Source organism: Pinus tabuliformis, chromosome 3_2 (genome assembly GCF_031772625.1).
Source record: "Pinus tabuliformis cultivar Carrire ecotype Pingquan chromosome 3_2, CPIR1, whole genome shotgun sequence".
Taxonomy (NCBI): domain Eukaryota; kingdom Viridiplantae; phylum Streptophyta; class Pinopsida; order Pinales; family Pinaceae; genus Pinus; species Pinus tabuliformis.
The window spans coordinates 398,977,754-399,001,315 of record NC_142302.1 but is presented as its reverse complement, the minus strand read 5'-3'; positions in this window follow the sequence as shown (position 1 = coordinate 399,001,315).

Below are 23,562 nucleotides of genomic sequence, written 5' to 3'. Positions count from 1 at the left end.
TTCTCTTGTTTGCTGCAAGTGGATCATTTGATTTAGCCTTCTCTGCATGGGATCTTCCTCACTGCCGGCCTCCTGAAGAAGTTTGACCACCGGGGCAGCAAGGGAAGCGGGAAATACTATGTCCACTCCATAAACTAGCTCAAACGGTGACATACCAATAGACTTTTTATGACTGATTCTATCTGCCCAAATTGCATGGACCAGCCTCTTGTTCCAGCTCTTCTTATTTATTTCCAACAGCTTCTTGATGATGTTGACCAAAGATTTATTCGAAGATTCCTCTAATCCATTGCCTTGCGGATGATAGGCAGTTGAATGACCCAAAATTATATGATATTTATGACAAAATTGTACCATCCTTTTCGATTTAAAGGTTGCTGCATTATCAGTGATTATTTTGTTTGGACAACCAAAGCAAGACAAGATGTTATTTTCGAGAAATGAGATGATTACCGTGTCTGTCGCTTGTCTGGTAGGTGTCTCCTCTATCCACTTTGTGAAGTAGTCCGTTGCTCTAAGGATCCACCTATGCTGTCCGGAAGAGGCGGGATGAATTTCCCCAATGAAATCCAACCCCCACTGCTGTAACGGAGCGCTCACTTCGATAGGTTTGAGTGGCAAAGGCTGTAGTTTCTGTTTTCCTTCGAAAATTTGACACTTATGATAGCGCTTTACCATCTTATGCACATCAGCAAACAAAGTAGGCCAGTAGTACCCTGCTCTCAAGATTTTGTTTTCTGTTGACTTCCAAAAAAGATGTCCACCACACTCTCCTCTGTGGAAGTCCTCCATGACTTTCTTTGCCTCCTCTTCCACCAGACAATTTAGCAAAATTCCACTGGGGTCTTTCCAATACAGTGTAGAATTCAAGATACAAAACTTGGCAGCTTTCAATTTAAGTGTTCTCGCTTTATTTCTAGCCATTCCAGGCGGTGGTGATATATTTTTCAGCACATAGATTATATCAGAATACCATGGGGACAAAGCAAACATTTCAGATACCTGAACTAAAGTTCCTTCATCATTCTCATCGGACATGGCAACGATTAGATTTATGTCCAATGCATGCAAATTTGACTTAGCCATTAGCTTCTCCAATCCCTGTCCTATGACCAGCTTTGTAGGCTTTATCTCCAGATCGTATTCTAGCAAGGTTGTGATCCATTTGCCCCTTCTCCCTTCCGGATCGGTCTGCACTAAAACATCTTTCATAGTAGTGTTAGGAACATAGGCCAGAATGTGAGAATGTAAGATATACACCCGGAAATCCTTTAGTGCCTTCACCAATGCCATGGCTTGCTTCTCAATGATGTTGTACTTCAAAGCTGCATCCCTTATAGCCCTGCTGAAGAATGCAATGGGTCTTTCATGATCATCCCTCTTCTGCAACAATACCGCTACAATAGTGTGCTCAAAAGCAAATGAAAAAAATATGAAATCTTGAGTGTAATCCAGGCTGACTAGAACTGAAGCTGAAGTGAGGGCCAATTTGACCAAGTTGAAAGATTTTATAGCCTCATCCGTCCATTTCACCTGGTTGTCCTTCTTAAGCATGTTGGTCATTTCTTTCAAATGTTTTGCAAGATTAGGCACAAAGAGACGCAGAAAATTCATCTTACCATTGAATTACTGTATCTCCTTTTTGTTCCTAGGCAGATCGATTTGCTGAATTGCTTGGAAACGTGTTGGGTCTATGCGGATGCCATCTTTTGAAATGATATGCCCAAGTAATTTTCCTTCCTCCATGGCGAACAAGCTCTTCTTAGGATTCAGAGATAGGCCATATTTCGTGCATTTTTGAAAGACAATTTTTAGGTGATGCATATGCTCTTCATCAGATTTTGAAAACACTGTCAAGTCATCCAAGTACACCACCAAAAACACATCCTTCTCATTTGCAAACGCCAATTCCATTGCTCGCTGAAATGTGGCAGCTGCATTCTTCAAACCGAATGGCATTTTGGCATAGTGAAATGTTCCCCATGGAGTTGTGAATGCTGTCTTATCCCTATCATCTTCATGGACTGAAATTTGGTTATATCCGGAATAACCATCAAGCAGCGACATACGAGATGCCCCCACTACTCGCTGAAGTATATGGTCCATCTTGGGCAGCGGATAGTTGTCCTTCAATGAGAACTTGTTTAGATTTCTGAAATTGATGCATAGGCGGATCTCACCGATCTTCTTTCGTACAGGCACTAAGTTAGATATCCAATCTGAAAATCTGATAGGCACAATGATACCTGACTTGTACAACCTATTTACCTCTTTTTCAATGGATGGCAGCAACTTTGGATTGATCCTTCTCAGCTTTTGTCTAAATGGTTTCTGATTGGGCTTGATAGGTATTGTGTGCTGAATGATATTCGTATCATAGGTATTTAAATCAGAATAATCCCAAGCAAATACATCTGTAAATGAAGCCATCAAACTGATATATTTGTCCTTGATCTTTGGCAGTAGTGTCTTAAACAATCTTACCAATTTTGGATTTGCTGTTGTACTAATGTTGACTTCTTCTACACCTTTCTCCGTGGGCTGCAAAGTTGGCTTGTGGGCTACGTCATCCTGATCAAAAATTTCTTCTAGGGGTATCAAGCCTTTAGGAATGATGTTGTTCTTCAGTTGCAATACGTCCATTTGATTGATTTGTACTTCTTCTGTACCATTCCCTTTGTTCTCATCGTTTTCCACATCGATTAAGGTTTCTTTGAACTTACCTTTGTTGAGCAGAAAATCCTTAATCTCCTCATCATCTTGGAACACTTGCCAATGTCGTTGATTGTCTGGAATGGTTGGACAGTGCTTGACATGGATTTCAAACTTATTGCTGGAGTTCATGGGGATCTTCAAGCTGCTTGCTGCCTTGGCAAGAGCATCAACAATACTATTTTGTATTCATGGCACACATGTCAATGTATATTCGGAAAATAGCTTCAGGATGTTCAAAACTGCATTACGATAGGCCCACATCTTAGGATGTTTTGCTTGATACTCACCTCTGACCTGTTTTATCACCAACTCGGAGTGACCATATACTGAAATCCTCTTTGCATTCAGCTTTCTAAGAATCTTCAGGCCAGCAATCAGAGCTTCATATTCAGCTTCATTATTTCAACATTCGAAGGCCAGCTTGTAGGAGAAAATTCTCACGCTGTTAGGTACGCTGTTTGGGGCGGAGAAAGGTCTGCGTACCCAAATACCAATACCAGCTCCATCATTCCCTACTGCTCCATCAAAATCCATGGTCCATAAGCCTTCTTCTTCTTCTTGCAAGTGCTGAAAATCTTTTTGCTGTCCATTGTTTGTTTGTTGTCCATCGTTTATTTGCTATCCATTGTTTTCAACTGATTGCCCAATCTTTTGTTGCTTTTCTTGTCTTTCTTTCTTCAAAATCTCTCTAAAATTTTCTGTTATCTCTGGAATGTCGTCTGCTTCTACTATCTGGCTATCTATTTCATTTAAACTATCCGAAAACAAAACAAAATACTCTAAATCTGTATGTACATAGTTTATAGGATGATTTATCGGTTTCTCCTTGCTTGTGATCATATACTTCATCTTTTGTTCTCGATATAATTTCCTCATCTGTCCAAACACCAGGATTTTTGCATAGGAGAAATCCAGCTATAGTGCCCCCTTCAATTTTTCCACCCAAGACCTAAAAAGAAGCATACCAAACCTTGGAGGAATGTTTGCTACCACTACGTCCATCAGAACATTTTTCATAGGAAGTTGATCTAGACTCACAACTAAGTCTTTGATGAGCCCTATGCATCTTACTCTGCTGGAGTCGAATGAATAGAGTTCATGATATTGGCGGGTGATGTCCAGACCAAGCTTTTCCATGATAGCCTTGGGCATGAGATTATGAGAGGCTCCGTAATCGAACATGGCATTGTGTAGCACAAAGTCATGCAATCGTAAACTGATATAGAAGGGTGGTACCTCGCTCTGAGGAGACTCACCATTTGTCACTGGCCCAAAAATCATTTCAGGCTAATCATCTTCCATGTTTACCATGTCGGACATTGGGTCCAAGTTCAACATTTTAGAAATCTGTCCTCTATAGCTGCTGTTCTTCATGATTTCAGTCAAAGGGATGGATACCTTTAGCTTAGAAATCTCATTCTCTAGGCTAAAAGCGGGAGTTCTTTCTACCTATTTGACTGGGATCTCTTTACTTTCCTTGTCTTTTGAGGTGGCTGGTTGCTGTGATTGTTTTGCTAATTTCGATTTGCTGCTCTCCGGAACAACCGCCTCCTTTCCCTTTCTTTGTGTAGCTGATAGATCTTTCTTTGTTGTTTCATCCTGCTTCTTTTTCTGAATTTGTTTAGCTGTTACATCTCTGTTTCAAAGGGAATATCGCGTTGTTGTGTGGACAAAGCATTCATATACCCCCTTTGATATTCTTCTGACTCTTCTTACAACACAGTTTCGTTAGCTAGAATAAAATCGGTGTCTTGGTGTGTAGCTGAATTTACTGCACATTCTTCCTCTTCGGTGATGTAAGTAGGCAGCTCATCTGGAGTAAAGAGATGATTTTCTTCGCCTATTACATTCCCTCCCTCATCTGATTCCGGTCCATGTACAAAATTCTGTTGCAAAGGTGTTTCTACCGGCTATTGTGCTGTCTGCTCTTGAGTCCGCTAATCTCTTTGTCTTATCCTATATTGTGGCTGTTGTTGGCCACGGAAGTTAGGATTCCTAACTTGTGGCTCTGGCTTGTCAAGTTTTACCCTTTCAAGCATCTGTTCTACCTTCTTGAGCAGCTGATCCATTGAAGAAGATCCTCCTTTCACCATAGTTTGCTTCTCTGCAATCGCTCTTGCTCTTTTGGACAGCAGGTTAGCCTCAACGCTGACTGCAATTTTCTGCATATCTTCCATTGTAGCCGGTTCTCTCTCTCGTAATTGGTACGCCATGTTAGCATCAAAACCATCTGGAAACTTCATCATTTCTAGTCCCACAGGTGGCTTTAGATGGTCTGGGATGTCGTTGTAGACTGCATTAAATCTAACAAAATAATCTTGGACCGACTCCCCGGCATTCCGTTTGATTTGCTCGTATTCGGCCAGAATTTGAAGGGGATTCTTTTTGACTTCCCACCTGTTCAAAAATTGTCTTTGTAGCTCAGCCAAGGTGGTGATGCTTGCAGCTGTCAAACCTCTGAACCATTTCCTCACATCACCTGCAAATGTTTGTACAAAGAGCCTCATTGCCACATTCTTCGCATCGATCTCATGAAGTTCATAGAAATCTGCCATTTTATCCACATGTTGTTGAGCTGTAATACTGTTAGGAGTGCCATCAAAAAATGGGATTTTACTTTGATAGTCATTTGGCATGTCATCTAGGACTTGGGGCAGAACAAGGGGTGCGAAACGGGTAGCCATCATTCTCGGTGGATTTGGCCTTGGAGGTGTTGGAGGAGTGTGCACAGTTTGCAAGGGGCTTGCACTTGGAGTTTGGGGCTGTGTGGCAATGTAGTTATCGATTAATCTATTAGCTCTTTCTGTCTCAAGGTCTACAAGAAATTGTGGATCGGGGACAGTGTAATCAACAACCTTTTCAGATTTAGATTCAAACAGTGATATCTCAAATCCTTCGTCAAACTCAAGCTCCTCAAGATACTTAGAAATGTCCGGACATGAAGGGGATTTGAACACGGGGGTTATGGTGCTTTCTTGACGAAGAAGTCTTGGGATCAAATTTGGATTTTCGTAAATGTGAGGAGGGTCCGGGTTCGGATTCGCTCTGGTGTATAGTGTTGAAGCCAACGTGCTATTGAGAGGAAATAAGGGACACAACCAACTTACTCAGCCTTTCCAATCCTAAGCTCATCATCCGGGAGCCTAGAATTCTTATGAAACAAGGGGATTTGATTTTCAACTTAGTCCCCAGTGGAGTCGCCACTATGTTAGCACCTAAATCTACCTTAGGCTGAAGGAAGGCAAAAATTAGGGTAACCACAAACCACGCTCAGTCTGGTAGCTAGCCCTACCTGAGCAGGAGAGGGATCTCTCCGAGTCACGCTCAGCGAATGGATAGGAAAAATGGTCTAAGATGACTTGCAATGCGATATTTACCTTAGTCTAGTAAGTGAAAAAGGATTTTGGAAAAGTTTTTTGAAAGTGGCCGAGCTTCTGGGATGTATATGGGACTGGCGCTTAGCAAAGAATAGAGAATTGAGAATGAAGGCACAGATTATTCCGTGAGGCAAGGTAGGCAGGAAGTGCAGCAATTTCAACTTAAGGTGACACGTTATGGAAAGATTGCCGAAGATAGTGAAAAGGGCATGGTCACATGAATCCTTTTCAACAGAAGAATAACACTGCACATGAAATTTTCCCACAGGCAGAGCAATATAAATTGAATTCTACCTAATCTCACTTAGAAAATTTCACTGAAATGAAACATGAAATGAATTATGAAACATAAAAAGATACATATGGAACATAAGAACACATTTTTCACACTCACAACCACAAGAATCTCATGAAACAGAGCCGTTGCCTTTCATTAACTCTCTGTCAAAAATACACAGTGCAAAAACATAGTTTCTTTCCCATAATCTCCCAGAAGTTACAAGCCAGCCCACCCTTTGCAAATAACTTGCATACAATATATAGAAAGTGTAGAGAAGAGATGGAACACCCAGGGGTTAGGAAGTTACTCAAATCATTTCAAAAAGGAGATGGAGAGCCAACCATCAGCTACAGGTGTAGCGCTCTCCAGCATGACATTTGGCTGTGGTGACCCTTTGCATTCTTTTGCCACTTGGATAGATGCCCACCTAGAGAGAAAAGTCTTTAAAATCTTCCCTTGGTGCCAAAAAACCGAATAGTAGATGACCGAGCCCACTTGGAGAAGTCGCGACCCAAAATTTCGCGAAACAGGAGCAATTTGGCAGTTTTTTACCTGTGCGTCACGCCACTTTGGAGCCTATTTTGGGCACTTTTAGGTGTCTAAAATTTGTCCAAGTGGGCTTGTTGGAAAGCCTCTCCTCTCTACTTTCCAACCCAACTGGAATTTCTAAATTTGGAGCTCATTTTCCCCTCAAAAACTTCATCCTCCCAAGACTGCTTTCTTTGTGTCCAAAAAGTGGCAGAGAGGCCATTTTTGGGTGTTTTTTTACCTTTAGGAGACCCAAAACTTGTCAAAATTTCTTGCCTAGACGCCAATAGACGTATTTTTCAATGCTGAATCTGATTATGCAACCCATTCCTTGATTAGTGTGCTAGAATTTTAGCGTCGCGCCAGTGGCGCAGCACACAGGGAGCAATTTCCTGTTTTGTGCCCAAAAATTTTGCCTGTGACCAAAATTTGCCCAAATTTTTTGGAATTTGGGCTGGAGGTTCCCTATGAAGTGCTTTACTATGCCAAGGAAGCCTCAGCCAAGATTCAAAGCCGATCTTGCTCCTTTGCCTCCTTTGCCTCTTTTGCCTCTTTTCTCGCTTTGCTCAATTTTGCCTTTAGGCTCCTCATTCTTGCCTTGGAACTCATGTTGCGGGCATGGTAGTGATAAGTCATGCACCTTAGCATGTCTTTCTCCCTGTTTTCTTTATCTAACAGCCTCTCCAAATGCATGTTGAACCTCTCAAGGTTGGACTCCCGGTCTTCATTGATTTCTTGCTCCAAAGATGTGAGCGGAACCCTTCTTATTTGAGCAACTTGGAGCTGCTCACGGATGTTGTGCAGCTCCATGATCGTCTATTGGTCCTCAAGCTATTTGTTTCTCCGCTCTAGGTAGTTCATGTTCCACTTGGCCCTTTCTAGATCGTTGGTCAAGTCTTCAATCTCTGATTACTGCTCCTTGATGATCTCTATAAGCTCCTCATTGGTGGGTTCTGCATCTAGCTCATCATCCTAGAGGAGAACAAACTCGGTCTCTTGCTCACCTGATGGCCCCTCCTCCTGCACTGGCTCCTTGCCCTTACCCTGCTCCTGTGATGCTGATGGCGGAAGCGAGGCCCCTTCCACCCCGGGTGGAGATAACACTCACTTTGCTGTTGCAAACAACGGTCTGGTGCCTTTCGGATAGCCTCTCTGATATGTGATGAAAACCAGCATGGTGGCAGTCTCATAACTCTCAAACTGATTTGAAGGACTTCCCATCCCAGGCTCAAACTAATATGAAGGACCTCCCACCTCATGTTCTGCCTCTGATATCACCGGTGGCATGCTGAAGAAATCACGGGAAATGAAGTCCTCCCAAGCAATACCCTACAATCCCAACTGATGGTCAACTAAAATCCGGATGAGAGAAAAATGATAGACACCGTTTAGCTGCTGTTGTGGGGTCTTGCACTGCATGAAGTTTTTCATCTTCTTAATGTTGTTGCAGATGAAAAATGGGAGGCTCATCATCTTCACCCTGGTGAAGTGCATGAGCAAGCGGATGTGATAGGCATAAAGGCGAGAAAACCTCCCCTCGCAACTGAAATACTTCATGATCAATCTCATGAGTGGGGCATACCCTTCCCTCAAAAATCTGAATGGGAAAACTCTAGTGAGCTGGCTCAAGCAGCTGTTCTTGATATAAGGCTCATAATGATGCCTCTCCACTTTCTTCTTCTTATGCCACTGCTCTCCAATGTTAGGTATCCCTGTTGCCACTAATATAACCGCCGGTGTCAAGGTGAAGGTGAACCCAGCCAGGACAGATTGGCCTCCCTGTAGATGAAGTGCAAAAAGGCAGGCCAACTCATGATGTACTCTGACATTTGCCACCCTTTGGCAAAATTCATAACATGCCAAGTGCTGGAAACAAGACATGGCAAGTGGGCATGCCTGTAGCTCTATGAGGGTGTTGGGCTCGTCTCTGAGATGTCTGCCACTCCGGTGATGTCTCCTATGGGCCCTCTCTCCTGAAGATGTGTCACTGTGTGTATCCCCCTCATAATCTGATGAATTTTCTGATGCCATCACTGCTGCTTGTACTTTGAGTTTAATGCTGCCCTTTGAATCCAATAACACTTATGAATGCTCTGAAAATCTGTCACCAAGGGGACAATGAAACAGGGGAGTGTTAGGAGGGGAATGATGAAAAGGGGAATAGGGGTTTAAAGGAGAAATTTATGAGGGATTTGGGAGTGTTTAGGGTATGGTTTTTATGGGGTAGGGTTTGGGATTTTTGGGCTATAGGGATAAAAGGGATGAACTGATATGATTACAATATAGCTAGGGTGATGGTAAGGGGAAAATGCTACAGGGAAATTAGCTGATCAAAGTAGGATAGGAGCTTATTTAGCATTTGTGTTACTGTAGCGAAAACCCTAGCTTTTTTTCCATTCTTTGTGCCATTTTGGGTTTACTTAATAAAAGTTTTTCCCTTGATTTCAAGGTCACCAAAACATATTTTTCCTCGAGTTAAGGATCAATGATTAAAATATCTAGGGCCACTTTTGCAATGTTTAGAGCCAATTCCAAACAATTTGGGCGATTTCGGTGCTTTTTTAGGCTCACATGCCTGTGCACCGCGTGCTTTTCCCAGTGCACCACACGCCGGGTATGCGCTGTGCCAGTGCAGTGTTAACACTGTGGCTGGGCTCCCAGTGCGTCGCGCACCCTGAGTGTGCCACGCCACATTGTGTGTGTGCCGCGCGCTTTCAAACGACACTCATTTGCTTGGAAAAATAGGGGAGAGGGTTCTAGGGTGTTTTAGGGTGGTTTCTTAAGGAGACAAGGTGGAATGGAGGTGACTATGACAAGGAGTGAGGGGACAAGGGGAGGGAAAACAAAACCTTGGTGGTGTCTTCGAATTTACAAACCCCGTTTATCATTTTTGTTTTGGTGATTATTTGCATGAACGGCCAATATGCTTTGGATCTTCACTTGACGTCTTAGAAACACTGCTATTGACCAAATTGACAGAGAAGAGGTTTCATTTGGACCTACCTCTTGTTTGCTAGACTTCAACAGTGATATAGAACAAGTTTGCAAGTGTTTTTTAGCTCCCTAGCCCTGTGCATCCCATGCCAAGCCCAGTGCACTGCGCCCTGAGTGCATCGCGCCCTTGTCAATTTTTCACTGTGGGTTGGCTGCCGATGCGTCGCGCCCTCCATATGCGTCGCGCGCCCTGGTGTGTGCGCCGTGCCACTTGGAAATCTGCCCTCCTTACTCGAATTCCTCCTCCTTAGCTCTCTTTTCTTCAATAATGCCTCTCTCAAGCTTTTCCTTTTCACAATGACTTAGTTTTGGGTCAAAACAAATATATATAGTCTTTGAGAGAGTTGGGTTCAATTTTTTCCTCTTTGAAAACCCACTTTATAATGTTTAAGTTTTGCACTTTTTATTGACTTTAAAACACTCTGCTTTTTCCCTTTTTCTTTGAAATTTTGGCTCTCATGATAAAATTTTTGGCATTTCTTTGCAGGGACTGTGTGACTGGGCCTCTGGCTTTGAAATCCATGACTACATCCAAAAATGTCAACTGTCGATTTTTGGAAAATTTTGTCATAGTTGACCTTGTTTGACTTTTCTTCAAAACAGAGTTTTGAAGAAGAATCGATGTCTCTTCCGGTGATGATGAAGCTTCCTGAATTGTAGCTATATAAGGTCTCCCTCTGGCCTGCATGGCTTGTTCTGGATATGTTTTTCAAGGACCACATTGACGATTTCCTAGACCCAACCATAAAAATGACTTTGTCTTGTAATATGACCAGACCTTGACTATCATGAACTTCAGTGATTATGGACCAAGGCCTGAACCAGAAGGGGCCAGAGATGAGAGAAAATGAGTAGCATGACTATCTCTGTCAAACAATGACATGTCCCTAGCGAAATGCGGTTGAGTGGATGGAGTGGGACACCTAAATTTGAAATGCACAAAGAGCTTTGGTCTCTGACGGAGGGCTGAGCAGACTGACTGTAACAGCTACGATTCACTTGGAACAACAAGAAATTTGGGTTCGAGCATATTGTTACATGATTGGATATATTTTTGGTTGTTGAAAACTTTTTCTCTCTAAATGTCAAGTTCTAATCACTTATTCTTCCTTGGAATGGATCAGATCATTGGCTTATCATATTGAAAATTAGTGCACCTCGGAATTATGGTCCAATTCCATTTATATTTTCGATGCTCTGGCTCCAATGTTTGGGCTTCTTAGAAGTGGTTACTACTTCTTGGGTTTAGTGGGAAGATGGAAACCCAATTTTTATTTGTGAAACAAAAATAAAGAGGCTCAAATAGGACACCAAACATTGGTTAAAGAAAGGAAAATAAGACACCCAAACTTCTCTCCTAGCCTTCGAGAATCAATTTGAATACATTCAATCTTAGATAGAAGTCAATTATGTCTCAGAAGATATCCTACATCAAGAAGTTAAAACATTCCAATCTTACCATGTGTTCCTAAAACAGGAAGAGGAGCATTGGAGGTTAAATTCAAGGAGTGTATGGCTAAAATATAGGGATAGGAACACTAATTTATTCCATAACCAAGCCAAAATAGGGAGAAAAAAATAACATATCGGAAATCCAAGTCCAGGGAAAACAAATTGACGATTTCTAGTTAATTCAATAGGTTGTCGTCACTGAGTTCAGCAATTTGTACCATGCCCCTGATCAATTATCTGAGGAGGAGGATCTTTTCATGTTGTAACATGTCCTTGAGTTAGTCACGAAGGAGATGAATTCTCTACTCATAGTCCCCCCTCCATAGAAGGAATTAATTGAGTTATTTTTTTCCTTTCATTTGGACAAATCCCTGGGTCCAAATGGTTTCCTAACACTTTTTTATCAACATTTCTAGGATACAATTCACATTTACTTGATCAAAATGATAGGCTATTCATTCAAGCAGCGTTGTATGGGGGGGGGGGAATTAATTCTTCCTTTTTAGCTCTCATCCCCAAAGCGAACAATCCTTCTTCCTTCGTTAGGTTTTGAGCCAATATTTCTTTGTAAAATCTCTTACAAGATCATCTCTAAGATATTGGCAATGCAACTCAAGAAAATTATTCCATTCATCATCACTGATAATCAAGAAGGTTTTATCTTGGGGAGACAAATCTTTGATAATGTAATTATGATTCAGGAAGCAATTGACTCTAACTAGCGAAGAGGTGACTAGGGAATGGTTATAAATCTATATATGGAAAACACATTTAATAGAATCTAGCATAACTTTATTTTCAAAGTTATGAAAAAGATGGGTTTTCATGATTGATTTATTCAATGGGTGGCTCTGTTTAACTGTTCTCTTTGTATTGCCCCCCTTATCAATTGAAGAGGAAGTTGTTTCTTCAAGACCTTAGTGGGGCTAAGACAGGGTTAAGCCTTTCACCATTCATGTATATTATAGCAGTTGACTCTCTAGGTAGGAGGCTAGATTATGAAAGAAGCAATGATCGATTACTAGGGATATGTTTGTTGGCTAGTACCAAAAGCATCAATCATGGGTAATTTGCACATGACATGATTCTCCTAGGTGGAACTTCGGTTGTGAGTTCTATATGATACAAAAAGGTTCTAGTCAAAATTCTTGCAGATTCTAGAGGATTGGTAAATGAGGCCAAATTGCAAATCTAATCATGGAACATCAACACAATTTGACAAAAGAAAATTGTAGAGGCACTCGGTTTCAAAGAAGTTACAGATTGGATGAAGTTCAAATATTTAGGAATTCCAATGTGCTTAAATAATCCTTCCTCAACTTCATGGCATAATATTATAGACAAAATAAAAAATACAATGCAAAATTGCAGAGCTCATTGTCTTATTCAGGCCAAGAGAATAGTCCTAACTAAAGAAATCTTGTTATTCATTCCCTTGTACCAATTTTCATCTCTATTGGTGCCAAGAATATCCTACACCGATTGGGGGCTCATCTATGAAAATTCCTTTGGGAAGGGGGAAAGTCTTCAACAAAAAAGTCTCAACATGTCAAATGGGCCACTATTAGAGCTCCAAATCCTCATGGGGGTCTAGCCATCATAGTTCAAACATTCATGAATATTCTGTTTGGGTGAAATTAGAGTGAAAAATGAGGAATCAAACAAATTATTGGTGGGTACAAATATTGAAAGAAAAAAAGCATCAAATCCCCGAGGAATATTATCAACCCAAGCTGTGTTCTCCTATCTAGAAGCTCCTCTCATTTGCTTCCTTTTTCATCAACTCTCACCTTAACTTGATCCTTATGAACAAAGACTGTATTATATTGTGGGAAGATTCGATCCCCCATAATACCCCGCTAGAGAACACAGAACAGTTACGATCCCTAATGGTCCATCTGCACCTTCGAAGAATAAATAATTTGGATCACATCTCTCAATGAAATAATTATGGTCTTCGGATTGATTGGAATTTGGGGCATCTCCCTGATCATATCAGGTTCCTTGAAGAAGAATTAAAAGGGAGGTTGGCCAAAAGGGCTACCATTTATCAGCATATGCAGGAAAATTTATGTTGCAAAGCCTCAGTGTGTTACTTCAAGGAGGGCTACATGAATCTTCTCTTCCAATCCCAGATTCCTCCCAATTCCTCCCTTTGGAACAAAATTTGGACTCCAAATTCCCTCCCTAAAGTTAATATCTTTTGTTGGTTTCTTTCCACAAGAATATTTTGACTTCATAGAATCTCAGAAAGAGAGGCATACAAGGCCCCTCGTGAGGTCTCTTGTGTGAAAATCATGAGGAATCAATTTCCCATCTCTTTTTAGAATTTTATTACACTAAGACGTTTTGGTCTATCGCCCTTGACCCTTTGAACCATAGAACTGGTTGGTCTTCTGGTCTTCAGGATTTATTTTCATCCTAGCATAGACATTATTTGGGCTCCCTTCAAACCAAATCTTCCTTTAACGTTGTTTGGCTCACCCTACCCAAATTCATCTATTGGAAAATTTGGCTCTCCCATAATTTTGTAATCTTTAGATCCTCTCCTATTTGTACTAAATATGTAGCTTTAAAGGCCCTCTCTCTCTATCTTGAACTCAACCCACTCATTAAATATTCCTCCCTCAATGAGCTTGAGGATCAATGGGTAGACTCCCTTTCTTCTCAGCCTTCATCTAACATGTCTCCTAAAATAACCCCTCCCAGCTGGAAGATCCACTTATCCTATGAAGAATTGATTGATTAGAAGAAATACCAACAAAAATGGGTTCTTCAATTTAATGGGGCGTCTAAGAAAAGTACAGGGGTATTAGGAGGGGGAGGGTTATTACTCAATCTTGATGGAATACTAGAGATTAAATTTGCATGGGATATGGGAAGGAAAACAAACAATCAAGCTAAAATGTATAGTCTCCTACAAGTTTTTATGCATTTCTAAAGACAAAGGTATCAAATATATTATTATAATGAGAGATTCGTTGATTACAATCCATTATCTCATTAAGGAAGGTAGACAGTCCAAAGGAGAATTCCCTTGCCTTGGTGCTTGAAAGAATCAGAGGATTGGTTGCATATTTTCATTCTAAAGCATTCTACCATATTCTCATAATCAACAACATGGATGTCGATCTGCAAGAAAATAAGGCATGCTCTCTAGAAGAGATTAAGTTAGAAATCAATGACATCAGTCGTTTCTACCCGATTCCCTAAGGATATATGACCCTTAGCATATTGTTCTCCCCTTGGCCCCTCCCTTATTCAAATATTTTTTCCCCTGATTTTATCTTAGGTCTGCCTCCCCTTCCTTATTCCCTACTTGTTCCCCTTCCCATTTTATGTGACACACCTTATATACTCCTCAAACTCTTTGAAGGTTAAATGTTTTGGTTATATGTTCAAAACTAGATCTCCCATGATGTGGCATCACATGAGAACCACCATCATGCATATGTAGCTCTCTTCACCTCACATGCTTTTTGTTACTGTATTCATCTACCCCAACCTTGGAATCGTCCTCTACTTAGAATCATGATGGTTCTCTTAAGAAGTTATATTGGAAAAATTTAATGATAGATTGATGAGGATCATGTGGATGGACAGGGGAATTCAAGATATATTCGACTCCCATCTGGCTCCTACCCCATTCATGATTGAGATCGTATCTCGATTGATCCACCACCTTTTTGGTCTGTTAATTTGGTAGCTTCTTTGTCTTCAGAATCCACCATGGCATCCAAGCATTCATTTTTCAGGCAGATCTACGAAGAGCTCTGCTTTAGGTTCCATTTACTTCTCTTTTGTGTAGCACAATTATGGGCTTGGCACTCTAACTCATGGGAATTTTGGCGAATGGGGCTCTATGGTTCTGAAACCACTCCGACATCCCTTGGGCTCCCTTCCTTGGATGCTCTCAAGCTGACCCGGGCTCTTTTGCATGCAAGTAACACTTTGTTTACATTTTTCAATTTGGTATATTGCAATTAGCATGACCTAAATGGAAACTCCAATGAAGTAGGCTCCTTTCTATCTTCTTTGAGTTCCAATTTAGGATTATTAAAGTTGTTTGAGGCTTTGTTGGACATCACTCTGGAAGTATTACGATCTTCCTTCTCAATTGTTTTTTGGAATGTTTTGGTTTAGAGGAAGTGTGACAATTCTCGATCTTTTGGTTATCAATTGACTTTTTCCTATTGTGGTAGTTTGATAGAAAGTTTATATGGCTAGCACTATGCCATATTGGATTGGGGTAACATCAAACTCAGTCCTAATAGGCTCGAATATGCATTCCCTTATCCTCTTTTAATTCGAGTTGATTATCTTTTATCTACAACCACCTTAGGGAGGCTTGGCTTGTGTTCTCAAGATATTTGCAACATTCGTAGCCTCTGTCTTTGTATCCTCATTAATTATGACTCTAATTTTGAGACATCTTTGGTAGCGAGCCCCTGCTCTCACTGTTTGTCTTCTCATGAAGCCCTATAAAGGGTTGATTATGACCAGCAAGTCAAATTTTGTCAATTGTATCACTCACAAGTGGAACACACTGATAAGATAATGGCTCTCCAACATCAGATCTCACGTCTAGTGGATGAAGTGGATGCACTTCGAGATATAATAATGGACCTCAAGCTCAACAAAGATAATCCTACAGGTCAACACTGGTTCCAAGAGGATTTAGGCAAGCGGAACATTGATTTGAATAGGAAAACGACGGAAAATGACTAAATTTCATTACTCACTATATGTGTCCTTTAGTCCTTTTGTTGTTTTGTAAGTTTTTCGTAATGTTGTCTCTCCATGTAAGGGGTCTACGATCACTCTGATAATGGGACAATATTGAAAAATGGCAATGTAATCCCCAATGTATTTGTTGCGACCAAGCACAAACTTAATATCAAAGCTACTCATTTTTGTTTTAAAGAAAAGTCTTGAGTTCTCACGATTGGATACAAACCCTTCGGGCTATAAAGAAAGATAAACATAGGGGTGAACTTTCATCCACTTATGTGTTAGTGAGTCATGAGATTATTTTTTATAATACGTTTTGGCACCATTAGATACAACCACTTCAGGTTGGTTTTAGGAAGGATAAATATAGAGATGAGCTTCCATCCACTTATCTGTTAGTGAGTCACGAGATTATTCATTATAATGGTTTTTGACACCATTGGATATAACCCCTTCCAATTGTAAAGAAGAAAAACATAAAAGTTGTGCTTTTATCCACTTATGTCTCAATGAGTCATGAGATTATTTATTATAATATTCTTTTAGTACAACAATATCTTCAACTACTATCTCAAAATAATCCATGACTCCAAGAAATACCCTTTGAAAAATTAAAATTTACCCAATAATTAAAAACTCTTTACTTATTACCTCTTCACTCTATCTTAATAAAAACTTGAACCTCACTCTAATATTTGTAAAAATCCAAAAAAAAAGAGTTACTAAATATTACAATTTAAACATATAAATAAATTCAAAGCCTAAGAAATAGTGTAAAACCAAAATTACAATTTTACATTGGTAACCCAATTGTGATCGAAATTTTGGAAACAATCCACCCAAATATTTGGGATATGATGGACCTTATCCACTCCTCATAAATATAAGTGAAGACATTCCAAAATCCCTTCTAATTTTGGGAAAGTATTTTCAGTTTTCTAATCAAATTTTGATTAAATTTATAGAAAAAAACATGGCAAATGATGGGCCTTATCCACGTCTCTCAAATATAAGCCTAATTATCATTGACGATATTCCAAAATCCCTCCTCAATTTAGAAAAGTTTCTACCTCGGAGCTCAAAGAAATATATATTTAAGCTTGAAGATTGTACGTGTAAATATAATCAGTTGTCATATCAAGCCAGTTTGCTTGAACAAAAATGGCAATGTTAGATATTGGAGTCTCAGTAAAGCTAGATGGGACGATACACCACCGACGTAATTCCCATCGATGTCGATGAAAGGATCGCTGATGTCGACTACCACTATCCTCGACGCAACCCTCATGCTTACATCGCGTGTGCGACAATTAACTTTTCCAATGTTGATCTTGGTATACTGGTTTTGACAAAAAGAGTTGATCATGGTTACAAGGATTGTTACCAACCACTGTAACAGCGATATTGCATTGTTGATTTCACATAATATATAACGGCAATCAATATATACAATGTTATAGGTTATTAATGGTTGGGGTTGTATATGTTGTATAGGTTATTAATGGGTGGGGTTGTATATGTTATTTGTTAACGTATTTGTGTATTTGTTTAAATTTAATAAGCAGTATATATTGTTTTGCGTATTAATGGTTTTATAATATTGTATATTAGAAGAGTTGACTATAGTTATAAGGATTGTTTTTTTTCAGAGAAAAAAAGCATCATAGATTATAAAAAGCATGATAGATTATATTGAGACAATATAAAAATCGACATAGGATACAAAAAAGTGACAAGAGAAGCCACGATCTAAAACATTTGAGAGAATAGCAGAAGACAGATGTCCAAACAAGCCCCATATACTGAAAAACAAATACCTATAATTACAAGGATTGGTAACAATCACTATAACAATGATACTGCATTGTTGCTTTCACATAATATATAACAACAACCAATATATACAATGTTATAGATCATTAATGAGTGAAACTGTATATGTATATGTTATTAACTGGATAATGTATTGGTTTAAATCTAATAAGTAATATATACTGTGTAGTATATACTGTTCTGAGCATTAATAGTCCTATAGCATTGAATATATTGATAGCTAAAAAACATCAAACACTCTATACACAACGAAAGTACAACCCATCTTACCCAACAAAACCAGTTTTAAATAATCAGAAATATTATCTATCCCTGACAAGGTCTGGTTAGGTTAAGATGTGCAAACTCTACAATTTCACTCAAAACCTTTGTAATGCTCAGGTTTGTCTTTTCTTTCCTTTTATGACAATGATGTGTTTGGTGGTGGTGAAAGGATAGGTATGTGAATAGGTTATAAATAATTATATTTTCAATTTCATAATTTATTTATAAAAAGTGGGTTCGCTTTTTTCCTTACATTATTGTTATTTTTCTATTCACTATTTAATTTTTATTTACCTTATTGTTCAGTTTTCCATTCATTATTTATTTAAACTGTGTGATAAGCTTGTATATGAAAAAAAATATTAATAAAATTTAAAACATAAAAATAACATTAATGTATACATAATATAAAAACTAATCCATAAAACTTTTGATCAGAATCTTTTCAATGCAAGGTGCGAAGATTTAGTTCCGTGATTCTGGCCCAAAACCATTGAAATCCTCGTGTTTGTCTTCACTGTTATGTTTGATGTTGATGAACCATAAGGTATATGTATAATTTATTTTTAATTATGTTATAATTATATTTTTATTTTTATAATTTATTTGTAAAAGGTAATTTTTTATATATTGTTATTTAATATTTTAAATTATTATTTAAAATAATTAAAAATTTTGAAAAAAATACATTAATAAAATTAAATACAAAAATAATATATATATATATGAATTGTGCCAATATATTCTTTTTATTTTAATCGGCTTATGGTTGATAAACGTTAAAAAAAAAATATAATCATGTTCATAATTTATGGAAAAATATATTTTATATTTTATAATTTATTTATAAAATATTTTTTTGGCTATATTATTGTAAATTGTTTTATTCATTATTTAAAGTATTTGATAAATTTGTATAAGAAAAATAATAGAAATAGAATTAAAACACGAGGAAAAATTAATTGAGAGTTACCGTTTTTTATATTAAATTGTATATATATTCATTATTTATAACACAACATTTAGGTATTTCACAATATCCACCTTATTCTATTAAGTGAGATTATATTACAATCCTAATTCCTTAACTAGAATTAATTTATAATGGACCAAAATTATTGGTATAAATAATACCTAATAAAAAAAGGGGGCCTTGTTTTCAAACCTTTAAATGGAATGAGTCCGTTGCAAACCCTCTATACCCCTTACCACAGATGGAATTTGATGGGAAAATTGTTCATCACGCGGTGATTTGCACATCAAATGAACCAATTTTTTTTCCTATCCATCAACATTCTTTGTTAAAATGATCAAAACAATCACATAGTTGTAGAAATTTTCAAATTTGACAAGTGTTTAAAATTTGAAATTCCTACCGTGCCCCTATAACATGCACCAATTACCCAATACCCAAAGTAGGGGGTGGTCACTATGCAAACACAATCTTCAAGACATTGATATGAAAATGGGGTATAAAACTTTCGACTTTTCCCAAATTCTCTGAACACAGAATAACCATCACAATTGTGTTCGTCTCATCGAAGCGAATCCAGTGATATAAAATTTTCCTCAATCCGACCTTCGGATTGAGAGATATTGTCCCCTAAAGAATAGGCCCTACCACATCATCTAACTTCCACGTGGTAGCCCGTCATTGACCTCCCTGGTGGTCGGGTTCATAGGCCAGTCAGGGTCACCCTTCTCTGGAATGAACACCTTCACTTTTTACCCAAGCCTGATCCCCAACTCCTGACCTAGCCGAGGTTGGATCTCACCATGCACACATTATTTCTATACTCAGTTGTGACCTAGTCGGGGTTGGTCCCACAACTTACCTAATCAGCCTGACGGTTGTCAGATGTGAAGGGAGATCAATGGCACATGTTAGATTGTATGAGGCTAACATGCTTGAGTGTTATTATGGCAATGGGGTAGCACAATTCAAGGTTCTGGCCCATGATTTTAGTGCCTCCATTAGACGAACCCCATCAGCTCAACTCATCCAACAACCAATATTCATTGTTCCACCCTCTCCCTTCACCCTCCTGCAAACTCCCCAAGGGTTTCACGATTCATCACAATCCTCCAATCTCTGGTGATCTCCACCATTCATGATCATGATGGTCCCCATGCCATCTGCGCTTCCTTGGTTCCAACAAAGATATGCCATGGTCATTTAACCATCACACAGGTCTTAATTATACCCTCGTAAGTTTTAACGGTGATGTTATCGCATAAGGTTTCTAGTGGGTTAACAAGCACACCTCTTAAATGGGCACCACATCATCCCAATGCTTTCCCTCCCAATGCTCTTTCTTATTACACCGTACTACAGTCTGGGGGTCTCTGTAGTGGGATTACCTATCAAATGGGACCACCTTCCCACCAATGGGTTGTCTACATCAGTGCATACACTGCCACGCACCAACCTTACATCATCGTGCTTGGTCGTTCCCAATGCATTTATTTCCTTCGACCTAACGTTTCTTTGAGGTGATATTAGGTGAAGTCATCCCACTCCTCCCATCCTAGTGATTTCTTAAGAGCGATCCTTCATAAACCATCAGGGCCTCACTATCGAGCTTACATGTGTAGTGGGGTTGCACGACCTCCGTTCCATTGGTATATTGGTCTAACCTTGTGTGCCACCACTTCCTATGGCAGATCACCCTGATACTTATATCCTGATGCTCTCTCTTTTGCACCACTTGACACTCTAAGGTGAGACCTTCAGGCCACGTGGAAGCTACTCTGTAGGCTCCACTCCTAGCCAATGGGGATATCCTCTACCTCTGAGCTAAAGGCCGAACTCTCTCGACAACCTGTAATATCGGCTGCTCTATTATGCCACTACTTAATGCTTTTAGGGACCATCCTTTGGGAAACATGGCTTAGTGGGCCACACCATTGCATGTCCCTTACTCCTAATTCAGACATGTCTTTTCATCACCACATCATCCTACAATTCTCACCCTACTTCTTCCGCTTGCACCATTGCAAATGCTCAGGGGCCAACCCAACGAGATGACCTGTCAAGTAGGTCCATCCTCGTCCAATAGTGTGACAATTGGGATTACATGGAGGGAAACCTAGCTCGACCCCACATCATCATGTGCCCCACTACAGTTCTCTCTTTAACCATTACAAGATCTTGGACCTACAAGATGAGTTTGATGGTGGGCTCCACTCTGACCAATGGGAAAAACGTCAACCTCACATGTTAGCCAACTCATCTCAGTTGACATCATCCCGGTTGATCCCATTGTTATGCAAAATAAACCTCCATGGTTCTATTTCTTAGCCATATGTTATAGACATTTTTGTGCCTTATAGCATGAAGCATGAAATGTCGATAATCTGAGGGATCCAAAGTCCCTAAACATGTTGTTCCTACCCTTAGAGGAACAAGGTCAGCAAACCACAGCACTAAAAATCAGTTCTCCACCTCAAAACACTCAAAAACAAGCTATTTCTGGACCATGTCAGCTGCTCCACTGAGCATCTGCGCTGAATGTCAACTGCTCCACTCTATACCTGCGCTGAATGTCAAAAGCAATGAAGGCTACCTGCACTGGGCGAGATTGGCCAAGTGGCACAGTCATTCTGCAAGGTGTCAAATGCCCAGGAAGCTTCCAAAATGACACTTGGATCAGGGAATTCGCCTTGTGATGAGTAAGAGGATCTAGATCTCCAAGTGGAAGCAAGAAACTCCAAGTGGACTCAAGAACTGAAGTATAACTGAAGTGGGAGAGGACACTAGTCAGCTTCATGCCAGCCTCAAGCTGACTCATCCTTTCTCCAAAACTCCTATAAATAGAGCTCTCTCATGAGGTCTAGGAGGGCTGGAATCTTGTGAATGTAAGGAAGTGTTGTTGGTTTGTGCATAGAACTATTGGGTGATTGCTTTGAAGGAGGTGAAGAGGAGATTTCTTTCTGCTGGGAGGTGTTGCTGGATTGGGCCTATTATGGTTGTAACACTCTCAGAACTTTACTTCTTCTATTAATAAAGTATTTGAGGTTCTTCTATATGCATGTGTCTCTATGGTGAATTGATGCTTGTATATTTGATTTATTCTAATCCTTGAATCAGTTATGGATGTATGCTTCTTGTAGTTTCCTTTCTTTGTGCTTTTACAGGATCTTTGTGTAGCTGGGCCGGTGAAAGAGCAAGGAGCTAGGAGCAAGCAGCAAGAGGGAAGATTGGATTAACCATTAGCGGAAGATAACGGTTAGTGGATCCCTTTTCTCTTCTCTCTCTCATCTCATAAAGAAGTAATCTTGAATAGTTTTGCATTCAGTTGTTGCTGAGGTACTATCACCCTTAGAGTGGGATAGGGTCATTCCGTATTGGATACTTTTCCCAACAACAAATTGGTGACTCCACTGGGGATCGTATCTTGTTGGTTGTTTGTGTTTTTGCTATTCATTTCATAAACAAAGGGAGTACCGAATCGAACTGTGTTTGAAGCATTCAAATACAAAGTAGAGGGCAGCTACTCTAGCTCAGTTTCTGGGCAAGTTTATGATTTGAAGAGCTGATCCACAAGGACTCTAATAAGCTCTTAGTGATAGCTTTTCATTCTCCTTGTCATCCCTTAGTGTGTCCTTGACTGATAGCTTCTGATTTGAGCAAAAACTGTGAATTTTTTAGCAATCTGTGACCCGGAAACCACCAGAAACGAAAGTTTCGTTCTTCAGTGCAGGCTGTACAAAGGCTGTTTGCATTTCAGCGCAGTTCCCGAAGGGGCTACCTGCGCTGAAGGTCAAACAGGCAGTGTTCCACCTGCGCTGGACCAGTCCTGCCTTGTGCTACTGGGGTTTCCTGCTGTTTCTTGCCCTGTTTTCACTCTTGTTTTTGCTGTTTGTTACCAGTTAGTGGGCCTATCTGAAACCAACTTTCCTTGTCACTATTCCGCCTCAGTTGTATAAAGGAACTGTGTTTGTTCTTTGTGTATTTCTTGTACATTTACAGTTTCCCATAACGAAAGTGAACTAGTCTTGCTGTGACCTCTTAGATCTAGACCTGTTATAAAGTGTCGTATTGATCTTAAGAGTTAGTTTGTTTGTTGTTCATAGCTGATTGGGTTTTTTCTTTCGTCATTTGGTTTGAGTTTATATATTTCTAGTGTCGAAACAAGTAAATCTTAAGGTGTCTTTTGATTTTGGACAAGCTTGTTTTCTTTCACTTGAAATTAAATTCAAAATTATACAACAGCTTTCTTTTTGCATTACGCCAACATTAAGAAAGAGAAAAGAAATACTTGCATTTTTGCATTTTGCATATAAGTTTGTATGTTGATTTAAGGAAAAAGTGCATTAGCGAGTGCTCTTTGATCTGTGTGAAAAGATTTTGTCTCTCTTTTCCCTCAGTAGTTAAGATTTTCATAA